Source organism: Passer domesticus, chromosome 2 (genome assembly GCF_036417665.1).
Source record: "Passer domesticus isolate bPasDom1 chromosome 2, bPasDom1.hap1, whole genome shotgun sequence".
Lineage (NCBI taxonomy): Eukaryota > Metazoa > Chordata > Aves > Passeriformes > Passeridae > Passer > Passer domesticus.
The window spans coordinates 66,338,029-66,359,409 of NC_087475.1; the positions used below are offsets into that span (position 1 = coordinate 66,338,029).

The window sequence follows — 21,381 nt, forward strand, 5'->3', positions numbered from 1 at the left end:
AGCTGAAAGTGACTCCTGAGAACTTAAAGAAAAAACATATATATATGATGCAGACCAAATGCTGTAGAAGGCAGTATCTCAAAAAAAGCCATAAAGCTAAATAAAAGCCCAAAAGGATTGGAACAAAAGGCCTGCAAAGAAAATCACACAAGGCTAGGTACCAAAAAAAGGCCTAAAACAGAAGAGCACTTCAGGAGGGCTTAACTTTCTTCATGGACTGGCAAAGGTATTCCAGCACCTGTTTCCTGCTGGCCATCCACTATTAACAATTAATTAAATATAGATGAAATAATATGTTTTTAAATTTAGATTAAATAATGTGTTTTTTAAAGACCTCAGTTTCTTAAAAATGTAACCAAAGAAATTAAAGCACCATTTCAATACTGATAAACACAGACAATTTACACACACTCAACCCCTAATCCCTTCACTACAGCTGCAAATAAAATTCCTAACAATGATTTTGCCCTCTGGCATTGTTCAGTGCATGTTTTGCCCATCACCTTTCCCAATTACTATTCTTATATTCAATTCCAAAGAGTTCCCTATTGTGCAACACAAAGAACTCTGGTGGGTTGGCCCCAGAGGGCTCATCAAGCTGCTCTGTCGCTCCCCTTCTGTCAAAAGGATGGAGGGGAAAATAAGATCCAAAACCTCATGGGTCAACATGGGGATGGGGAGGTCACTCAGTAATTATCATCATGGGCAAAACAGACGCAACTTGGTGAAATTTATTTAGTTGATTGCCAATCAAAAAGAACAGGATAATGAGAAGCAAGAATTGTAAAATATCTTCCCTCCTCCTCTTGCTTTGTCCCAGGTTCAACTTCATTCCCAGTTCTTCTTCCTTCTCCATATGAGAAGTGCAGGGGGACAGACAATGGGGATTATGGTCAGTTTGTAACACCTTGTGTCTTCTCTTTTTCCTCCTCCCACTTTTCCCCTCATTTCATGGGAGACAATCCTAGGAACTCATCCAGCATGAGTCCTTCCCACAGGATGCAGTTCTTCTTGAACTGCTCCAGCCTGGGTCCCTTAGACAGAGTGCAATTCTTCAGGAGCAGCTGCTCCAGCATGGACTCTCCCTCTCCACTGGTCAACAGGTCCTGCCAGGAGTCTTCTCTAGTGCAGCCTCTCACAATCTGCAGTTTCTTTTAGTACAGATCTACATGCACTGGTAAGAGATCTTCCATGGACTGCAGAGGTGCAGCTGCCTCACCATTGCTGTCACCATGGTCTTCACCATGGTCTGCAGGGGAGTCTCTACACTGGCGCCTGATGTATGTCCACCTTCTCCTTTGGTGGAGTTGTTTTATTCACATTTTCTATCTCCTCTCTTCCAGAACTTTTCATCCTTTCTTAAACACGTTATCACATGCAAGGTTCTGCCAACATCACTGACAGACAGCCCTGGCCAGCAGTGGGTCCGACTGGGAGCCTCTGGTGCCTTCTTGCAGGAGCCACCCCTGCAGCACCTCCCACCAAAACCTTGCCACCTAAGTGCAATTCAGACACAGCAGTGCTTGCTGCACATCTAAGGGCAAGGCAAATCAAGGTAAGGAATAGCTTTAAAATATGCAACTTGTCTGGGGACCATTAGTAAGTTTACATATGAATTTAGAAAAAGGAGTCTCTTAGGAGTCCAAAAGTGAGGCTCTTTCCTCAAGTGTAATGCAAAGCACTTAATGCAGCTTGTTTTAAACAGAACATCATACATTTATGGTAGTCTGTTCAGTTTGTCTATGACACAGAGTTGAACTCGGTGACTCAGAAGTTACTGTGAAATTTCTGTGCTTTTACATCTGCTGATGGCAATAGGCTAATGATAAAATCTGAGTTAAAAGCATTATCAGCAGTATGCTTTCAGTAGAAAACAAAAGGAGAGGATTTCATTCATATTCATCTTTCTAAAGAAGAAAGCTCTGCTTTGCCAGCTAAACCAACATTTTAAAAATAAATTAAATATCTACCTACTGAAGACAAGATATTTCTAGAGATTTCTTCTTAATAGGCATTTTAATTAAATTTCAGCACCCACATCATATCAGTGCTCACAAGGGAGCCTGATTACAAAAGAAAGAAGTTGCTGTCCATCATCCAGTCATCTTCACTGTTTAAATATGTGTGGAAACTTAAATGGTTCTTAACAAAAAGAGCATGACATTTCCAAGTATACATTTGCATGTATAACTGTAGTACTGGAGAGGAAGAAATTTCTTCCATGATGTATTTGAGGTGTCAGGATGCTGTCTATTCATTTTTCACTAATCCATCATTGATTATGTTGGAATTTATTTTTAATTATAAGTTTTTCTTTTAGATCATGAGCCATGTTCACATCTCTCTTTCCCTAATTTTCTAAGGATGATCACATTCACCAAAAGAGTATAAGTTTATGGTATGGCCTTCTCCCAGGACTCTGGCCTTTCCTACTATTATTTTCAACATGAAATATGTCTTGCTTTTCCTCAGAATAAAAATATATTGCATAAGCTCAAGTAATTTGGACACAAAGAAAATTAAGAGGGTCCAAAGGATCTTCTCTGATAAAATATTTAACCTTACCACTTTTGATCAAAGCCAATTTTGCTGAAACTGTGAGTGAGAATAATTAGAAGACTTCAGAATAAAGAAGATTTCGAAGAGAAATGCTCATTAAAAAAAAAAGGAAGAGACATGAAAAGGAAGATGATGCACTGAACATTAAATATCATAGCATCATGGAATCATTTAGGTTGGAAAATCCTTTAAAAACCTCAAGTCCAAGTGTTAACCCAGCATTTTTAAGTGACTACTCATTGAACAAAACCTTTGATTTTCTTTGTCTTCTTTTTTGTTTTCTAAAAAAGATAAGTGGTATTTTATTTGCTTCATCAAATCCATCTTTAGAAAGTCCTGACATGATGAAGTGGGCCTTAAGTGCTAAACTCCTGATCTATAGCTTTTCATAGCAAAGAACTTACAATTCTAAGGGCAGTTGAGAGAAAGAGGGAATTCTGTCTTATTGTAATTCATATTTACACTGTCTTGATTATATCCTTAAAAAAAAAATCTGGATTAAAAAAAAAATAGTGTAGATAACCATGGCCACCTTCAGTTCACAGAATATGAGAATGTGACAAACTCTTCATTAAAAAAGTCCACCTCAGACCATTTATTCATTGGTCAGAAAACCTGTAAATAAAGTGTTGCTTAATGCAACAAATTTGCACCTTGTGCTATCCTGTTTTTGAGGTATAGGTTATGTAGGCTGAATCAAAAAATTACAATTAAAACTTTTATCTGTCTTGCAGAATATGTATTCCCACTTTGTAAATTATTTTTTTTTTGTAAATTTTTTTTTTGCACAAAAGCTCACAAGGGTCATAAATTACACACTTTGAAACTGACGATATGGAGTCAAGAAATATTCAAATTTAGAGTATATTAAAGAGAGCTTGTAGCAACAAAGACAGACAAATGACTGCAGAATAAACACAAAGCAGTCACTAGGCCCACATGCAATCTGGGAATTGGGACCATTTTCAGTCACTCATATTCTTGCTCTTCCTTGCTGGCGCAGCCACAGTGCAAAGCTGTGGGCACAAAGCCCCATGCCTGGCACCAGCTTGGGGACAAATGGTACCCAGGCTTGAACATCACTTATGGATGCTACAGTTCCAGATAAGAAAGAATGAAGTAGAAGTGTGGTATAATGCTAATATTTACCATGCAGGGGTCTGTCTTGGAAGTAATACAGTCATGTTGGCAGTAAAGAGAAGTCAGTCCTAGCAGGGCATTATTAACCTCTTCCTAAAGCCGACATTTGAAATAGGCCAGGTGAATCACTTCTAAGGAATGACCATTTTTCTCAAATATGGGATGTTGAGAGAATTGTCCTATGTGTAGATCTCTGCAACTAGAATAGGAGAAATAAATCACAGTTTTGACACACTATTGTATGTCATACTCACAGTATGATATAGGAATTACAGGTATTCTCTGAAGCCTAACAATCCAAGTTGGCATATTACATATAATATACCTATTAGGTACTGTCTGAAGACATCTCTATATCATCAGCACATCAGATACATAGAAGACTCTACCTCCCTAGTTTAACTTGTTGAAAAATACATTTAAGGGATTCACTAGTTATCCAAAATTAGAGGCAAAGAACTTAGGTTATCTAACCAAATAAGTAGGTCAATATATTCCTTAAATTAAAAGGAGAAAATAAACCATAATGAGACCAGCCAACTAGAATAAACCAGATTTTCCTTACAGTTTCATAAATTATGGAAATTAAGGAAAGACCAGAGAATCACTGAAAAATTACAGCTCACTCCAAGAGACATCAATCATTGTCATTTCTCACATACAAGCATAACACTGCCCCGTTTTTGGGCTGCAAATTAAGGAAATGAATCTAGAAATATGAATTTTGAATAGATTAAACTAGAGTAATGATTAACCCTATTTCCCCAGCTAAGAAAAGGAAAGTCTTCACAAAATGCTCTTTATTACTCTTATCAGTCGAATTCTGCTTGCCTTTCTGATGGAAACAGAAGGTCAGGTTCATGGCTTTGAAAGATTCACCAGTATTGACCCAGAACCAAACTAAGCGTCACACCATTTGCAGTCATTCAGCAGACAATGAGCAGGCGGAAAATTATTTAATGGTTCAGACTCAAATTCTATAAAATGATCCTTAATTTCTTCTGAAGTGACTGAAAATGGCCTATATAAATGTTTGGAAAGAGATTAGGGAGGATAGAAACTTGCAAGATACCACCTTACTCATCCATGAAGAGACTTTTGTAAAGACATTCCAAGAGTTGGAGAAGGTGGACAACCAAGTTTAGACCTAGAGTCAAAACAGAGGCTCAAAAATATGATGTACAGTTCCAGAATAAAACTAACTTTACTGTCTGTCTGTGACTAAATGCACTGTAATAAATTTGCATTGGAATATTCTCAACCATATTTAATTTAGTCCTGTGGACATAGCCTTTGACTGTATCTGGGTGAGTCCCTTCATTCTCTGTACTTCATTTTTTTTGGATGTCAATGCCTTACTCAGAAACTGCAGAGATGTTGCCTCATATATAAGCCATTACATAAAGACGAACCTGGACACATACTCTGGATAAATATGGTGATCACTAAAATAAATTTATAAATTATTTCATAACTTATACATTATTATGTGAATAACTTGGGAAAAAAAAAGAAAACAAAAAAAGGTAGAAGTGGCCAATGTAGAATACAGCTGTTCTAACTTGTAAAATGTGAAACATCATATTGCATGTTTTCTTCAGAAATTATTTTTCTGGGGGAAAAGGGACTGGAAAAATAACACTTTCTGTTACTCTGAACTCACTGCTTTAAAAAAGAAAGAGAAAAAATCTGATCTTAGGGGTAAAAGAGAGGAGTTGTAATTTTCATACTCTTAGTCACTTGATTCACTTGAGCAATGACCTTGCTATATGATTTTCTTTACTATATGACTCAGCTGTAGAAAAGCATCAGTTCCTGCAGGATATTTCCAAGCCAACTAACTGTATTTATTTCTATTGGCTCCCTGTCCTTCTTCTGTGCTAATGATGGATTCTCAGGTACCCACCTTTTCAAGAAAATTAAATTTTTCTCTTTAAAATCAGAATATAATCAATAAAAGATTTAAAACAAACAAAAAGAACTTTTCAGAAGATTTTGCAGAGGACTAACAATTTGCTATAGTCATAATAAAAAGGGGTCAGCAGGTAAAAGTAGCTGCTGTGTTCTGCAGTTTTGATGATGTTATTGCAGAAGAAGAATCTGAGGTGTAATATTTATATTGTATGCAATGTTTTTTTAGGTAAGTATATGCAAATTTGTACATGGGAGAAAGCAGCTGTTGCATGGCTGTGATTGACCAACACACCTCCACAGTGGAGGAATGCTCAGAGCTGAGGCAAAAACCCCAATGAGCTCAGGTAAAAAAGCATCATAAAGAAATCTAAGCTTATCTCAACACCAGGGAGAATGAAGGGCAATGTTTTTCAATGAGACAGCTGCACCGTTGAATCATCAGGTTTCCTGAGATAATTAACAGACAATTATGTCTTCCTGAGCTAGCCAGAGCAGTGTGCCAGGGCTGGGAGGACATACATATGCCTCAGCCCAGCATAAAGTATAAAATCTGGTCAACTACTAGAAGAGAATTGGAAGGCAGCTCAATCTGGCTTTAATCCATGCATGCTTTCCTAGGGACTGGGGATGCTCAGCATCCTGACAGTGAGCACACAGAGACCGGTAATGAGGAACAGGATTGTTCTGTGATTCAACCAGAATGCAAGTGCTGTATCATTTTTCTCTTATGATTTCAGTACATTGCTGCAGCACTCTGTTAAATCAAAATCACAAATACATCAAATGAGTACCTTTGGTAATAAACACTGAACCCTCCTCCTGGTCAGAGACTACTGAACTCTGACAGGGATAAATGTGGAAATGCTTCTCTCAAGATACAACCAAGACAAATGTTCTATCTGCTGTTGAAGTGGGTCAAATGAAATTTCAAATAAAATGGTCAGCATTGAGAACTTAAAGAAAGGAAGGCATAAGAAATATACAGTACAGGCCTGGTTCTCATCCTAAATTTTAAGCCACAAAATAGATCAAGCTTCTTCCTGAACTCTAGGAACATTCCCATTCTTCAAGCTTTCATTACTTTGCTGTAAACTGGCAGGGTTACTCCTTAACAGAGAATCACTCCTAGAAATGTAGACTAATATTATGATCCTATAAAAAATCCTACGGTAAGTTTGTCAACAATGTTTTTATAGAGGGAAAAAAAAAAGAAAAAAAAAAGAAAAAAGTAAAGAGAAAAAATACAAGAAAAAGGGAAATAAAAATAGAAGAATAGATAGGGACACAATGCATACTGGCCTCTGCAAATCGAAGTGATAACATGGACCCCAATAAAAAAAAAGTTTGTTTTCAAAGTGGTATAAAGAACATGCTTACAATGACACTTTAGAGTGAATTGTTGGACAAAATTAGTCACTGGGCAGTTAGTTTCTAAGTTTCTTCACCTTCTTAGGTGTATACATTTTCTATATAGATTAAGGGGCTTTTTCTTTTATGGGTGTCTAGTGTGGTTTTACAGTGGTTTTAATTAAGAACTTGTTAGCCACTTCCCATTCTCAATCCCATCTCTTTGTAAAAGTGCAAAGTAAAAGCAAAAATATACTTGAAGTTCTTTCATTCACAGGCTTGGACACCAAAGCTGGTGTATGAAGCCAGCTGAATTTATTGCATGTAGCACATCTCTTCCCACACTTCAGTGAGTGAGCAAGCCACAGTAGAAACAGGGTGACTCATTAGTGAAAGCAGCAAACTGAAGCACGCTTGGAGCAGATGAAATTAATGAGAGAGAAATCCATCTCAGTTCACAAAGTAAAACTGCTCCGAACAGATAAAACCCTCAATGTTCTGATTTTCGGTCATCATGACATATGTTTCAAGGTGAATGTAAAAAGCAGAAAATAACAGTTTACATTCCACACTACAGTATGCAGGCTGGGATTCAGGCACAGAAATACATGTGCCTACTGTCATTTAGGCACTAAGAGGGGAGCCTGGCAACTTCCACCTGAAACTGGAGAAAGTTGTAAGCTGCCTGTAAATACTTGTCATCTTCAAGGTATCTTAAATGAAAGAGGCCACCCAAACCAGCACCAAATACCTACAGGACATTAGTCCTTACTTTCTTTGTTGAAGTACCTGTGTTTGTGTGTTTCCCTGTGTATACATGCACACAAATGCGTACACATGCAGCAAAGTGCCAGCTGAGTCCAGGACACGGCTCTCTCTGACTGTTGCACTACTCACATTTTCTGTAAGTTTGGAGTTCTCCCATCGCAATTAATACACAAATGTTTTTTTAAAGTTACATAGTAAGCATTTTAGGACAAGAATATTCTCTTTTTATACTTCATAGATGACCTAGTGTTCTAAAGGGGCTGACAGGTTCTTCCAGAGAAATGTCAAGCACCATCTGTTTTCACAGACAAGTTCCCAGTCACCACTTCCCTGTTGTTGAAATATTGTCAATCATTTGCTAAGGTCTAAGATTTTTAATACCACTGGAGTATTTAAAGATCTGCAATTTCTTCTCAGCCAAAAACTCTTTTTTTTTCTTCTTCTTCTTCTTTTTGAACAGATAACATTTTGCTAAGTAAAAATTCACTCCTCATTACTGGACATGTCTCATTACTGAACATAACTCCTTACTCAACAAAGATCACATTCTGAATGTGTGAATGCAATGAATGTGTGCATCAGGTGAGAAACATAAAAGGGTACTCGGCTCCTTGCCACAGGTGCTGCATTGTGTTGATGGCAGCAGGAGATGGCAATGACTAATCAAGGATGTCAGCTCCCTTCTCCTCTTTACTGGGAGTGAATTGGGCTCAATCTCACTGTTTTCTTCTGTCTCATAGTGCTAGACAGTGTGCTTGGTTTGATGAGAGAGAGGATTTAAAAAAGCAAGGGAACTTTCTTTCTTTTGGGAAGCAGGACTGCACTTTCATAGAATAAGGAGAAACAGAGTCAAGACTCTACTTTTGGAGTATGTGGGCCTGTTTCCTGAGGTGAAATCTCTGAATAAGCACATACAGACTTAAATGCAAACGAATATGTTCAGTTAATACTTTTAAATGCATACTACCTTTCTTTTGATAAAAACAGTAATACAATCAAATAAGCATACAATGATTATAAATATATATTGATTTTATTTAGGAGGGATGATTTGTTCTTGTTAGAGAGGAGCACTGTACAATAATTGCTATTTCTCTAAGGGTTGCTTTCTATGGAAAGCCAATTAAAAAAACCTAAATATGGAATGAAGGTTACATTTAAACTGACACTTATTCTATTTCAGTAAACTACAATTGCAATTGAAAAGAATTGGGTAATGATTTTATTTTTCTACAGGATGTGAGGAATGTTGAAAAATTTGTTTTGTACTGCAGTTTTCTCTGGATCAGCCATATTGCATGGAGTCTATTTCAACTGTCTTTAGCCAAATAAGTGTTAGTCACCCAGTTTAACCTAATTTCCTTGGATTGCTTGGAGCCAGATGGGCACCCACAAAAGACAGCTGAGCCAACCTCAACTGTTCAGCATCTGTGGGATGAATTGTACTCTGATCATATCTTGTGAGTAATAAACTAGGCATGAATGGCTATTTTAGAAAATATGTTTAAATTTTACATAACTGAAGTTATGCTATGAGAACCCCAGTCTATGTCACAATGTGATTCAATTCTTTGTAGCACTCCAAACTTCATAATTTCATTAATGTATGTATTGGGTTTGCCTGACAGGATTTTGATATTGTAGGGTTTCACATGGGTGGCTTTTGAGAGAAGCTACAAGAATCTTCCTTCATGTCCACAGAGAGACTGACAGAGGTGTCCAAGACATGGATGCTGGCAATCAGTCCATCAGAGACAGTGGTGTTTACTTATTTAAGTGGAGATTGGGAAAAAAGGGTAATGATGCCCTCGCAGTGTTGCTCAAACAAAGTAATTAAAAATAGACCAATTTGACCAGCATCAGTAAATACAGGAATGGCTGACAGTCTGTTAATGAACAAATAGGAAAATGATTAATGCTTCAAGAAAACCCGTTAGATCTTTTCCAAGTAGTTTGCTCTGTTAATGATCCCAGTTTGGTTAATAGAGGTAATGGATGCTGGTGCAACAAACCGTAACTTCTGTAATGATCATGACTCAGTATTGCTTGACATTTTGATTAAGAACTAAAATGATATGGTATGATATGAGACACCAAGATTGTATTAAAAATAGACATGGCATATCTGAAAACTAACGGGAATCAGCCAGTGTGTTTCATAGGGACTACAAGGATCCACAGGAGTTGATTCTTAGATTTATGAAACATGCAGCTTTTCTGAACAACCAGATATTTTTGAAAAATAGTAAGTACGAAGGAGAGGATAAGTTCCCAGTAAAAAAAAAAAGGATTGATTCATCTGATGAGTGGAAGCAGACAACAAGCTTATTTATTCCATCAGTGGAAGTATAATATCTGGAAAATAGGTGTTATTGAGAGAACAGGAGAACTGCTGGCTGGCAATGGAGAGGATTATTGTCCCTTGAGAAGGCTCTGGAGAGATGCAGGAGCAACAGCTGAACCTCTTACAGGATATTTGTAAGACCAATATACAGTACCAAGTAGGATTTTTGTGACTACATTTCCTTTGTGTTGGCAGAACTGTGACTGTCACCATATCCACATATACTGGTCACAATTTATAAGGTCTGTTTGACAATCTGGAAACTGAGAAATCAAAAGCCATGCCTTGTAATGGTATCCTGGAAGCTGAATCTGTTTAGAATATCAAAAACTCTAGAGTGATAAAGTGATAAAGACTTCCCTTAAGTACCTATACTGAGAGTAAAACATGGATAATGGGTATTTGAATCCACTTGCCAAAGTTATAACTACATCTAACCCATACTGAAAATTAGAATGCGATACTCATTTTTAAAAGTGAAAGTCATCTAAAAATCTTGTGAAACATCCCAGATGATGTTATACACAGCCAGTGTTTTATTCTAGAAACTCTTAGTTGAGTTTTTTAAGCAGCAGTGAATCAATGAAGTTGGACAATAGATACAGGCACATTTATTCTAGAAAATGTTTTAAAATCTTCTTAGCATCCAACATTAAGTCACTTACCCAAGGTCATACAGCATGTGTGAAGAGGGATCAGAGACTAACTTGTGATCTGAAGTGCTCTCAATATACTCTTCTTTCTCACCATTTGGGGATTGATCTAATTCAGCAGTGTCCCCATTCTGAAAATTATGTATTTTGAAAATAAGTAACAGAAATACAAATGCAATTGCATAAGCTTTTGTTTCTGATTCATTTTCAAATCACGTTTAAGCTGATAAAACAGACTTCAATCCATATTGGGTGCTATGCATGATATGGTTAACTCAATTGAGGTGGGGTTCTGGAAGTTATTACTTGAAAATTAATTGGTTACATCTAACTTCAAAACCTTTAGTTTGCATGCTTTATGGCTCCAATTTTTGTTATGGACCTGCTAAGACATCTTGTCATGCAGGCTATCCTATTTTATCCAGTACAGAGTCTACCTAAATTTTGTTGTGCAAACATTTCCCTGCCATAGCAACAGCCAACACCTCAGTCTCCAAAATGGTCCATGAAGCCATGCCCAAATCAGCACTCTTTATTTACTTTTTTTAGCTGCATTCTTGGCACTATCTCCTTATTTTAAATATATGGGATTGTCATTCCTTGAAGGACAGCATGCCTTCATGTTTTATATTTGACTTGGACTCACACCCAGGCATATGACAAATATAAAATAAAAGAAAATTGGATGTAGAACCCAGAGTTTGAGATTTGGACTTAACAGGATGGTACACAAGGTCCTTGTGGCATACCATGACATGTCCTATCAAACACATGGGCTTGGACAGATGGCTGGCACCACAGGAAACTGAGACAAGTGTGCAAAGACAATAAAATAAATGTAAAATTGAGCTTTAATGCTTTGTTTCCTCAAATCCACCTACACTTCAGATGCTCAAAAAATAAGGCCTCATATACCCTAATTATCTATTTGCCCAGATGCAATCATCCATTTCACAGGATCTTTTTGGCACTTTTTTAACCTCAGATTTACTTTCTTCATTTGTTTTAAAATGAGCCATTTTTCCTAATTTAACTTGAATGAAAACTTGGAAGAAAACTTAAGTAATCTGTTCTAGATGTTGAGAGGTTTTTGCTAACTTCCTAACGAGTGGTAGTTAAGAAAGAAAAGACAGTGGCAAAAGAGAAGAATGGGACAGAAACCTGTTTTTCAGGCATATATAAAATGCTCATCTGGTGTAGGTGGTAAAGGTGTAGGTGGCTGAAATCTGTTAGATACGTAGTAACCTAGCAAGAAAGGATTACTCAAGGTCTTTCTTCATGTGGTGCAAACATAATTGCTCAGCACTTTAAAACATTACCTCAAAACATCCCAAATATTTGTGAGCGTGGGTGTTTTCTTCCCCATGAAAGTGGCTTCAAATCAGAACCATTCATCCACAGGCTCCCTGACAAGGATGTTGGAGACATGAAAATCCATGTGTTAGCCAGACTGCAAAGTAAATTTGGCTCATTAGGATGGGTCATATGCAAAAAAAGGTCCTTATTTTTCTCTATCCCAGACCCAATCCACTGAGCAATTTTTTATTGTTGTCAGGAGAGCTTTTGTAATTTAGGGCTTATTTTTTGGTATTTCAATCTAGCACAACATAATCAAAACCTACTGGCCTCATTTATTTTATCTTCGATCTAAGCCATTACATTGCAAAAGCATTACAGAGATATACAACTGTTTGGGATCTGGGAGCATTGTTTGCAGTGCAGGAGACTGATTGTGAACATCCCATAGCAGAGTTCATATCAGTCCATGTCGCTTGTCAGTGATGTTTCCTCTTAAGTGTATTAGTCCAAGCAATGCTTTCAAATGTTCCAAAAATACTCAGTTCAACAAGGGGCTGAGACTTTGCATCCAGAACCATCACCTTTGACATTCTGTGAGCTGTGTTACCCGAAGAGTGGCCCAGCTCTTCAGTTTTCCAAGAGGACCTCTTTATAACTGTATCTTTGGAAGCACAGCATGGTATGTCAGGTAGAATAGCTATTTTTTCCTTTCACAGACAATTCTATCTTGACAAGTAGCACTGGAGAAGGAGATTGGATACTTCTATCATGGAAGATGTTTTTTTTGGGGGGGGTGGGGTGATGGGTTTGGTATGGTCTTATTTTACCAGCTAAGAAATAGGATAACAGAAATATTGTATAGTGTGTGTGTGACTTTGCATCCACTCCTAAGGCACAGCAGGGCCCACATCCACTGCACACTTTTAACAGCTGAGAACAGCAGCACTGAAAGATTTAGGGAAAAAAAGAGTTATTTTCTCTGGGAAACCAAGTTTGAAGCAGTTCCAGGATCCCTTTCACTTGGAGGCTCTGATGTTAGGTGGGGCTGGGGCTTAGCCCCTGACTCAGTTATGGGTTTTTTTCATGCCTCAGTATTTTAAGGCTGTCAGTCCTGGAATAATCTGTAACTATGCCAGTGTCAAAACCCTGTCATTCTGTCAGACTATTATAGGTTTAGGAACATACTGATTCTACAGGTTTAAAGCAATTAATTTTCATTTCCAAAGCAAACATGCCAAATTGCTTAACACACTCTAGAAACACTGAAAACACAAAGTTTTTTTTTGTAAGGAAGTTCATTAAGGATCCAGATAAAAATACTTCCAACCTGACATGCTAGAAAGTAAACATTTCAGGCTCAAAGGACTAGAATTTTCTGTCAAAACAGATTTATTCTTCTTTTTTCCTACTGTCTCTAACATTTTAGAGTCATAAACATTGAATAAATTCACAATGCTGATATGTCAGCTAGGAGCATTTCTGCAGAGCAATCAGTTTCTTGAGATATCTGTTTCAGTGGACAACATATAACTTGTAAGTAGATGTTTAGAATAAGACTTGAATAGCTCAGGCAATAAAGTTCTAGTAGTTTTGAAAATTCTTGTATTTTTGTCAGTTGCATCTGTTTCCCTTGAAATGTTATGGTTTTTTTTTTGTTTTTTTTTTTTTTTTTGCTATGTCTGAGAAGTCTATGACATGCAGCTAACAGTGTTTGTGGTTTAACCATCTTCCTTAGGACAACATGTTATCCAAACGTGGAATAATGTGGGAGTCTATCACAGCAAAAGGATCACTAATAAGTATTCAACATCTGAACAACAGGGTTTATGCAAGATTTGCTACAGAACCAGACTTCAAAGCAGCCTCTCTGTGTGCCAAATCTCCTAATGAAAACAATTTTTCATGTTACTGTATACTGTAAATGATCTAAAGCCCTGAATGCACTTCCAGAAGATTAGAAGAGAGTCAGCCATATCACGTGCTCTGTATAAAAATAGCAGTGCACAATGACAACTCCCTAACTCATAAGATACATGTGAATAGTTCTGACACAGCAGCAAGGATGACTTACTCGGGGTTTGTACCCTGACCTTTCTGCCACCCCACTGAAGACAGAGGAATTGTTACTGAAACCGCTCCTCTGACATGGGATTTTGCAGTATATTTTTAAAGCAAAACAGCATGAATTTTGAATCTACACCCTCCAAACTGTGGCATTTAAAGAGGCATTTCGCAAGAGTCAATATGCATAGTTAAGGCAGCAAGAGGACCTGAGAAGCAAAGCTGCCCAGCTGCCCCACTGTCAGCAGCCACCAGTCTTGAAAAGCCAGACCTGCCGTGGTTTTAGCACGGTCACTGCACTTCCATACTGGCATACTTAGATTCCATATTCTCACTGGATCTCTTCCCAATCTTTTTATTGTTACAGACCAGGTTTTGATTCCCAGACTATCCTAACAACTACAGCACACAGAGCAGATTTTTATTCCCAGATTATTTTGACAGTACTCTGAAAGTGATATTTCCCTCTGTACAATCAACCATTGCAAAGGAATCCAATCAGAACTTGGACTCTTTTTTTATTTTAAGCTGACAAAGGCTTCACCTGGTAATGGTCTCCTTTCCACTGACTTACATTCCCCTGTGTCTCAGTGACCATTTTTATGTCAGCTCTTGAGATTTTTTTATTTGGTCTGGAAATGGTACATCCAGCAGAGATTTGTTACTTATAATTTTTAAGTAGCCCACCTGACACTCTGCCTAAATGGTTAACTCAATTCCTTGTGAAAATACAAGTTTAAGACATGAACTCAGAAAAATGGAATCTCTAGATTTTTTAGAAGGCAAAAGTCTATACATTCATGTCTCAGAACAGGCTGAAATTATCAAAGAAACCTTAAGCTGCTTCATTATTGCATATTGTTCTCATGTACAAAATAAGTCACTTTGTGGAAAAAAAAAATTGGAATGTTTTTGTACCTAGAGTATAAAAGAAGTTTCCAAGGGGACAATAGGTATTACAAATTTGAACATCTGAACAAGAAAAGTCTAGCAGATAATGCGGATGATGGTGACCTCTTCCCTAAAACCTAGGCTCAACATCTGGAAGATTTTCTTTTCCTGGTTTCTTTTTACATGCAATAGTACACTGATTTTATCACTGGCTTTCACAACAACAGGTCATGTTGACTAGAATATCAGGAAAAATGAAGATAAATAATATAGAAAATACATTATTCTAGTGTTTGCATTGCCAAATTGGTACTCCCTTGGGACTTCAATTATTTTAAATTTATTGCTAAACAGAAAGTGTATTTTTTTTTATATTGTATTTCATTTAAGAAACATTGTTTCTAATTAAAATACCAGTTAACAAAGAGTTTATAAATTCTGACTGAATCTAGGACGACTTTTGAGTTTGAACTCTGCTGTTCCTGTTGCATTGGGTGACAGTTGAACTCTGCTTCAACATTTTTCAAGCCAATGAAAAGCGACTCTCTGGACAGGGTAATATTGCAGAGTGATGATCAAATTTGGAGGCAGGTTTTCTAGACTTTTCTTCATACTGGAACAGCTGGAGATGCTGCCCAAGGAGGCAAACCTTATGTATTCTGTCCATCAGCAGAGTGGCATGCACAGACACACACCAGCTGGCCATAATTTCAGTATACCTCACCAAAACAGTTCTTTTTCCAGTGAAAAAATAAGAAGCCCCAAACTTACGTATCCAAATGTTGTTTACGATCTTTTCCATTGCATTTTCTAGCTGTGTGTAAGTAATTTTCTAAAATAATATCCCATTTTGAAATATTAATTTGAAACTCTGTGACTATAAAAATTAAAAATTTATTCTTGCTAAAAAAATTTACAAAGTAAAACATATTTATGGATTAAATGACATTGAATTAGAAGTTTATTGCTAGATAATGTTTAAACCCTCTTCCCAAATTTTATGTTGCTTTAGTAAAGATCATTCATTTAGATTACAATTAAAAATATACTGTCATTAGAATGTCTGCACTGCCAGCTGGAGTAAACTTAAATAGAGACAAAAGGAAAGGATTTTGAATTTCTGAAAATGAAATACATATTCTGTGCAGAGCTCTCCTGTAGTCTCTAGAAACAGCCTGGGTTGTAACTTCTAAGATATCAGTTTTAAATTGAAGAGAACACAACTTTAAAAAGCAACAAAATTTTAGGAATCATGGAAGCATTTATAATAGAATTTCAAATAAAATTATTTTAAAATGGCATACCTGTGGGGTCAAAAATCTCTTTAGGCTGCAATACAATCCTTTTGGTTTTGCTCAGATGGTTCTAGAAATTTAATTAACTAAAAAAAACCCTCAGAAATACAACACAATACAAATAAGGAAACTATAATAAATGAGAATGTCAGACTACGATATTTCTAGTTGTCTTGAAAAATAAAAAGACCTCTTGAATGAAAAATGGTACTTCTTTCAAGGTGATAATTTGCTGGTTTTTAGACTAGTATAATTTAAATTTAAGGATTAAATGGGAGAGAACTGTATTTCTGGCCCATGGGAAATTATCAGTTGGCTTTATTTTTATCTTCTTTACATCAGCACAAGACCAAAGAAACCATCATGACTTGTGAAACAAAATTCTAATGGAAAAATAAAAGTTGCCTCTTTTGGTAACAAGGATAGAAAGAAGACAGAGAAAAGAAGATCAAATTGGAAGGACAGACAATAAATAGAAAATTCCAGCAACTCTTTCCAGAAGATTACAGAGTCTTATTTTTGCTGCTATACCTGGTGGAACAAACCAAAGTTGTTCACCCATCTCAAAGCTGCTTTGACTTCTACAGAATGATCTGAAATGAAGAAAGAGGTGTTTTCAAATTCTCAATTTATATTAACCTCCTAAACATCCTAAAAATGAATGTGTTGCTTTTCCTACTAATCTGTCACCCCTGCATAACTGCCTGTAATAAATCTTAGCAAACTGTTCCTTCACTGAAGTACTCTGGATATTTATGGTCTTGCTGCACTCTGATTTTTATTCTTTGAAATTCAAGTGCTTCATGACAAAAATCAGACTCACAAGCTTGTCAGTAGCTCACAGCCTATTGTATCCTCTGTACACAATAACTGGGTCTGTAAAATCTTCCAGAAAAAGAGGTTTTTCACTTTTTCATCTCTCAGCACTCCATGATGCCTTCTTTATCTCTTCTGCCCACTTCAATGTATGAAGGCACACAAAACTGAGAGCCTTTGGGATCTCTGCCTATTCTTTAATCTCCACGGAGTAATTTCTGCTGAATTCCATGGTGTGGAAATATGGACATTTCAGTCCAAGGCAGCCTGCTGTTTCTGTGCCATCTTCCCCTGACATGATCTACCCCAGTCCTCAGCTCCTCTCTCTTCCAACACGGTCATCCCCTGACGTGTGTCCCCAGTGAAGGAGGAGGCAGGGGTTGCTGCTGGTAATTCTGATTTCTGATGACAGTCCCCCTCTTGCTTATCCCCTTCCTTTAACAGAAGAAACATCTGGGGATACGAAAGTTGTAGGAACCTACTGCTACTGTCTCTTGCCGCCACTGCCTCAGGGTGGTTCCGAGGTGGGAATTTGATGGTGAAGTTGCAACTTGGCAGTGCTTCAGTAGTGATTAATGTCTGGGGTTTTCCCAGGAATTTTATCCTGCAGTGTAGAGGAATATAAGCCCAATACCACAGCAGAGGAGATGAAGGATGTGTCAGAGGGGTGTGGGAATGGCTGGCACTGGAGGCCTTATGGCTATAAATACCCATAAGTGGTTACTTACAGAAACACAGGGCTGGATTTCAAGTGAAGGGGGCTACACAGAGAACAAAGTAGTCTCTAATAAACTCTGGTGAGACAGCTGCAGACCAGGCAAGAAAGATCATGGTGTAAAAGTGTATTACCAAACATACAGAAATGACCCTGTATGGATCCTAGAGTGAGGAAGAAGAAACTGTCAACATGGGCATCCTATTGTTCCCATCAAGGACTGTAAATTTCCTGATGAAAATTCCCTGCAACATCCTCACTGCCAGCACTAGGATGAGACCAGAAAGTTTAGGACCCTGAGAAGCAAAGAAAGAGTGAGCAGAAAAATCAGGAAAAGACATAGAAACCAAATATTTTCACAATGAATTTAACTAAATTATCTTAATTATTGGAACTCTTTTTGCATAAGTATATTCTTTTTCTTTCTGCAACAATTACTCCTGAATTAGCAATGATTCTTGAATTAGTCTGCAATAAAATGTAAAAAAAAACCCCAAAAACCAAAAAAACCTCAAAACAAACAAACCAAAAAAACCAAAAAAAACCAAACAAATGTAATTCTGGGTCCATATCCCAATAAAGTGACAAAAAAAGGAATCCTAGAATCACAGAATATGCTGACTTGGAAGGGAACGATCAGGATCATGGATTCCAACTCCTGGACCTGTACAGGACACCCCAGGAGTCACACCATGTGCCTGAGAGCATTGTCCAACACTCCTTGAATTCTGTCAGGCTTTGTGCTGTGACCACTCCCCTGGGGAGCCTGTTCCAGGGGTCATCTACCCTCTGGGTGAAGAACCTTTTCCAGATACCCATTCCAAAACTCTGTTGACCCAGCTTCATGCCATTAACCTATTAATTATAACTACTTACTACATTTCTGCTAATGATACCAGTAAATGACATCATTATGACAGAAAGACATGGTGGCTGTCAGAATAACAAATACTGTTTGTAATATTCATACAGGGGCAGGCACTGCCAAAAATTTTACCCTGACCTTGTTCCTGAATATTACCTGCTGCAAAATGATAGAACTAGAAAAAATGAGTAAAACATATGGTTATGTAGAGCTGTGTATGAAGCTGTCTGCTGATTTGCCTTCTGCAGAAATAGTTTCAGGTGACACTAAAAATCAAAGGATCTCTCTTAGCTTAAAGATCTGCAAGGTATGAACAGTGGATTCATCTCATTCCTGGATTTCCATGCCTACCTGGATGGAGTGTCATTTCTTTTCTTGGAGAAGAGTTTCAGAACCTATATTTTGAGTTTTGTTGCTCTTAGAATGTCCAGGGTCTAAAGTTAACAGCAAGGCTATAATTTAAAATGCTAGTGTTTCTTCAATATGTGTAGACTCAAATAAAAAGGTTAACTCTATTAAAAGACCTGATTTACAGGCTATAATCCATTAGCCCTGAGAGTCATAATCTAATGCAGCCATAGCAATTTTTAATATCAGAAAAAAACCTGGAATTTCTTGTGTAAAAGTGATCATACTGCCCTAAGCAGCAAACAGTAGTAAACAAAGGAAAAAACCCAATTTTTTTCTTTCCTTGGTCACTATCAAAGGAGAAACAAAAAGGCTACATGATGTTAATGTGGGTCTGCAAGGGACACAGCACACCAGAAGTGGAGTGCAGCATCTATTCTATTATCTATGAATAAGACACCACCAGAAATTAAGGAAAACTGTTCAGTTGCAAATGAGTTACATTTGCTGATTCTCTGAGCCTTTGTGTTTTCAGTCTGGATTGCTGCAGGACCATTACTTTAGATGCCATTATGACTGAAAATTCATGCTGCAGAAGTGATCTTCACTATGCTCCCTCTTTTAATGTGTTCTTCACAAGGCTAATTTTTTTTACCTACATTCCTTTTTGGCTATTCTACCTCTGGTTAAACCTAAATCTTACAGTTGTAAAGGACAGACACATTTCCAATGAGAAAAAAACTAAGCCAGTCTCAGAAGAAATTATTTTCACACCAGAACCAAAGCCATACTCAGAAGTTCTATGAGTTCCATACTCATAAGTGCCTATGAGTAATTGCAACTCTTGTCACAGAAAGGTAAAAACTAAATAAAGTCTTTGATTTTTAAGTAGATTTTACTTCAGTAAAAGTAGGGGGAAGTTTAGGCATTTGGCAACCTGTTTGTCAGAATACATGTGAGGACATGTAGGCAAAGGCAATAATTTGTTCTGTTTCCTATGTTGTTCCTTGAGTTGGGGAAGGAAAAGCTTTCAGAAAGCAAACATGAGGGGCTGTCCACTGGAAGGCTGGTGCTGGAGGGAAGCCACCTTTTTTTTTCACTGAGAAGATGTTACAACTGGAATTTCTCAAAATAAACTTTAACCTTTGGGCCTTTAAAATAAAAATTTAAAGAAGTTCATTCAGTTTCACTTAAGTAGCTAACCTGCTTTTTCAGGTCTACCACTGTTTCCGCATTGCTTTGCTCACAGGCTCGCAGTTTGGCTTAGCTGATGAATGACCATGCATATATGACTATTTCAAGGCCTATTATGGCTCTAACTTGGCATATTTTATAGGAGGTGGTCATCTTCCTTTTATTGCATCATACCTCATCTTCACTAGATCTCTCCAGGAACCAAATAAATTCACCATAATGTGAAAAAGGATTTCTTTTTAGTCTGAAAAGCATTTATTTTCCTAAATACAATAGATTAACTTTGCTATAAATCCATTCTGTCATCTAGATGAATTTTTTGGAAGGAGATGAAAATCAAAGATTAAATGCATTTGAGCTGCTCTAGAGCCATCAGGAAAGATGGGGTTTTTTAGTGGTGAAAATGAATAACCTCTGGTTTTCCCCTTTTCTTTCTTAGGATTAATACCATGCAGCAAAGGGACACTGTGAGGTGAAGCAGAGCAGTATCATATTGATAGAAATGTTTTGGTTTTGATAAATATGTTAGGAAATCATGTAACATTATGATTAACCTGTGAATAAAGCTCACAGAACACCTTGCCTAACTTCAAAGATTGTACATTGTAGGAAGCTGTGACAGACAAAAAAATCTTTCTGGTTGCAGTAAATCTGTTCTAAAGAAGAGACAATATTTCATTGATTTAAGGAGTTAGGGATGGGGTTTTTTGGTTGCTTTTTTTTTTTGGCTTGGTTTCCTGTTTTTTCTTTTTTGTTGTTGTTGTCATTTGTTTTGTTTTGTTATGATTTGTTTTTTCATTTCAAACTAAGATGGGACTTTGTGCCAAAAATTAGTTTGTTTTTCTAACTGCATCAGTCAGTGTAATAAAAAAAAATCTCATGTGTGAAAGATTTGGTGAATATAAATACTGAAGTTTACTGATACATGCATCAAAACTACATTTATGCAACTCAATAAATAATCAATACATTGAGCTAAGCTGATATAGTACTATTTACCATTCTTTACCTCTAATTTTCAATATTCAGTGCTACAATGCATATGATAATGTTAATTAATAACTGAATCTGATATGAATTATCATTTTACAGAACATAATTGTTCCCATATTACTCATTTTCAGACATGAAGACAATCTGCCATATGTCCAAACTAGAATCTTTGATTTTAC

The 21,381-nt window shown here is 37.0% G+C and overlaps 1 long non-coding RNA gene across 1 annotated transcript; it reads left to right on the forward strand.

The window, feature by feature from the left end:
- Nucleotides 1-8,436: 8,436 nt before the first annotated feature.
- LOC135295493 (uncharacterized) lies at nt 8,437-12,698 on the forward strand. Its single transcript, XR_010357610.1, has 3 exons — nt 8,437-8,618; nt 8,965-9,188; nt 12,567-12,698. It is a non-coding gene; the product is annotated as an uncharacterized LOC135295493 (long non-coding RNA).
- The last annotated feature ends 8,683 nt before the right edge of the window (nt 12,699-21,381 follow it).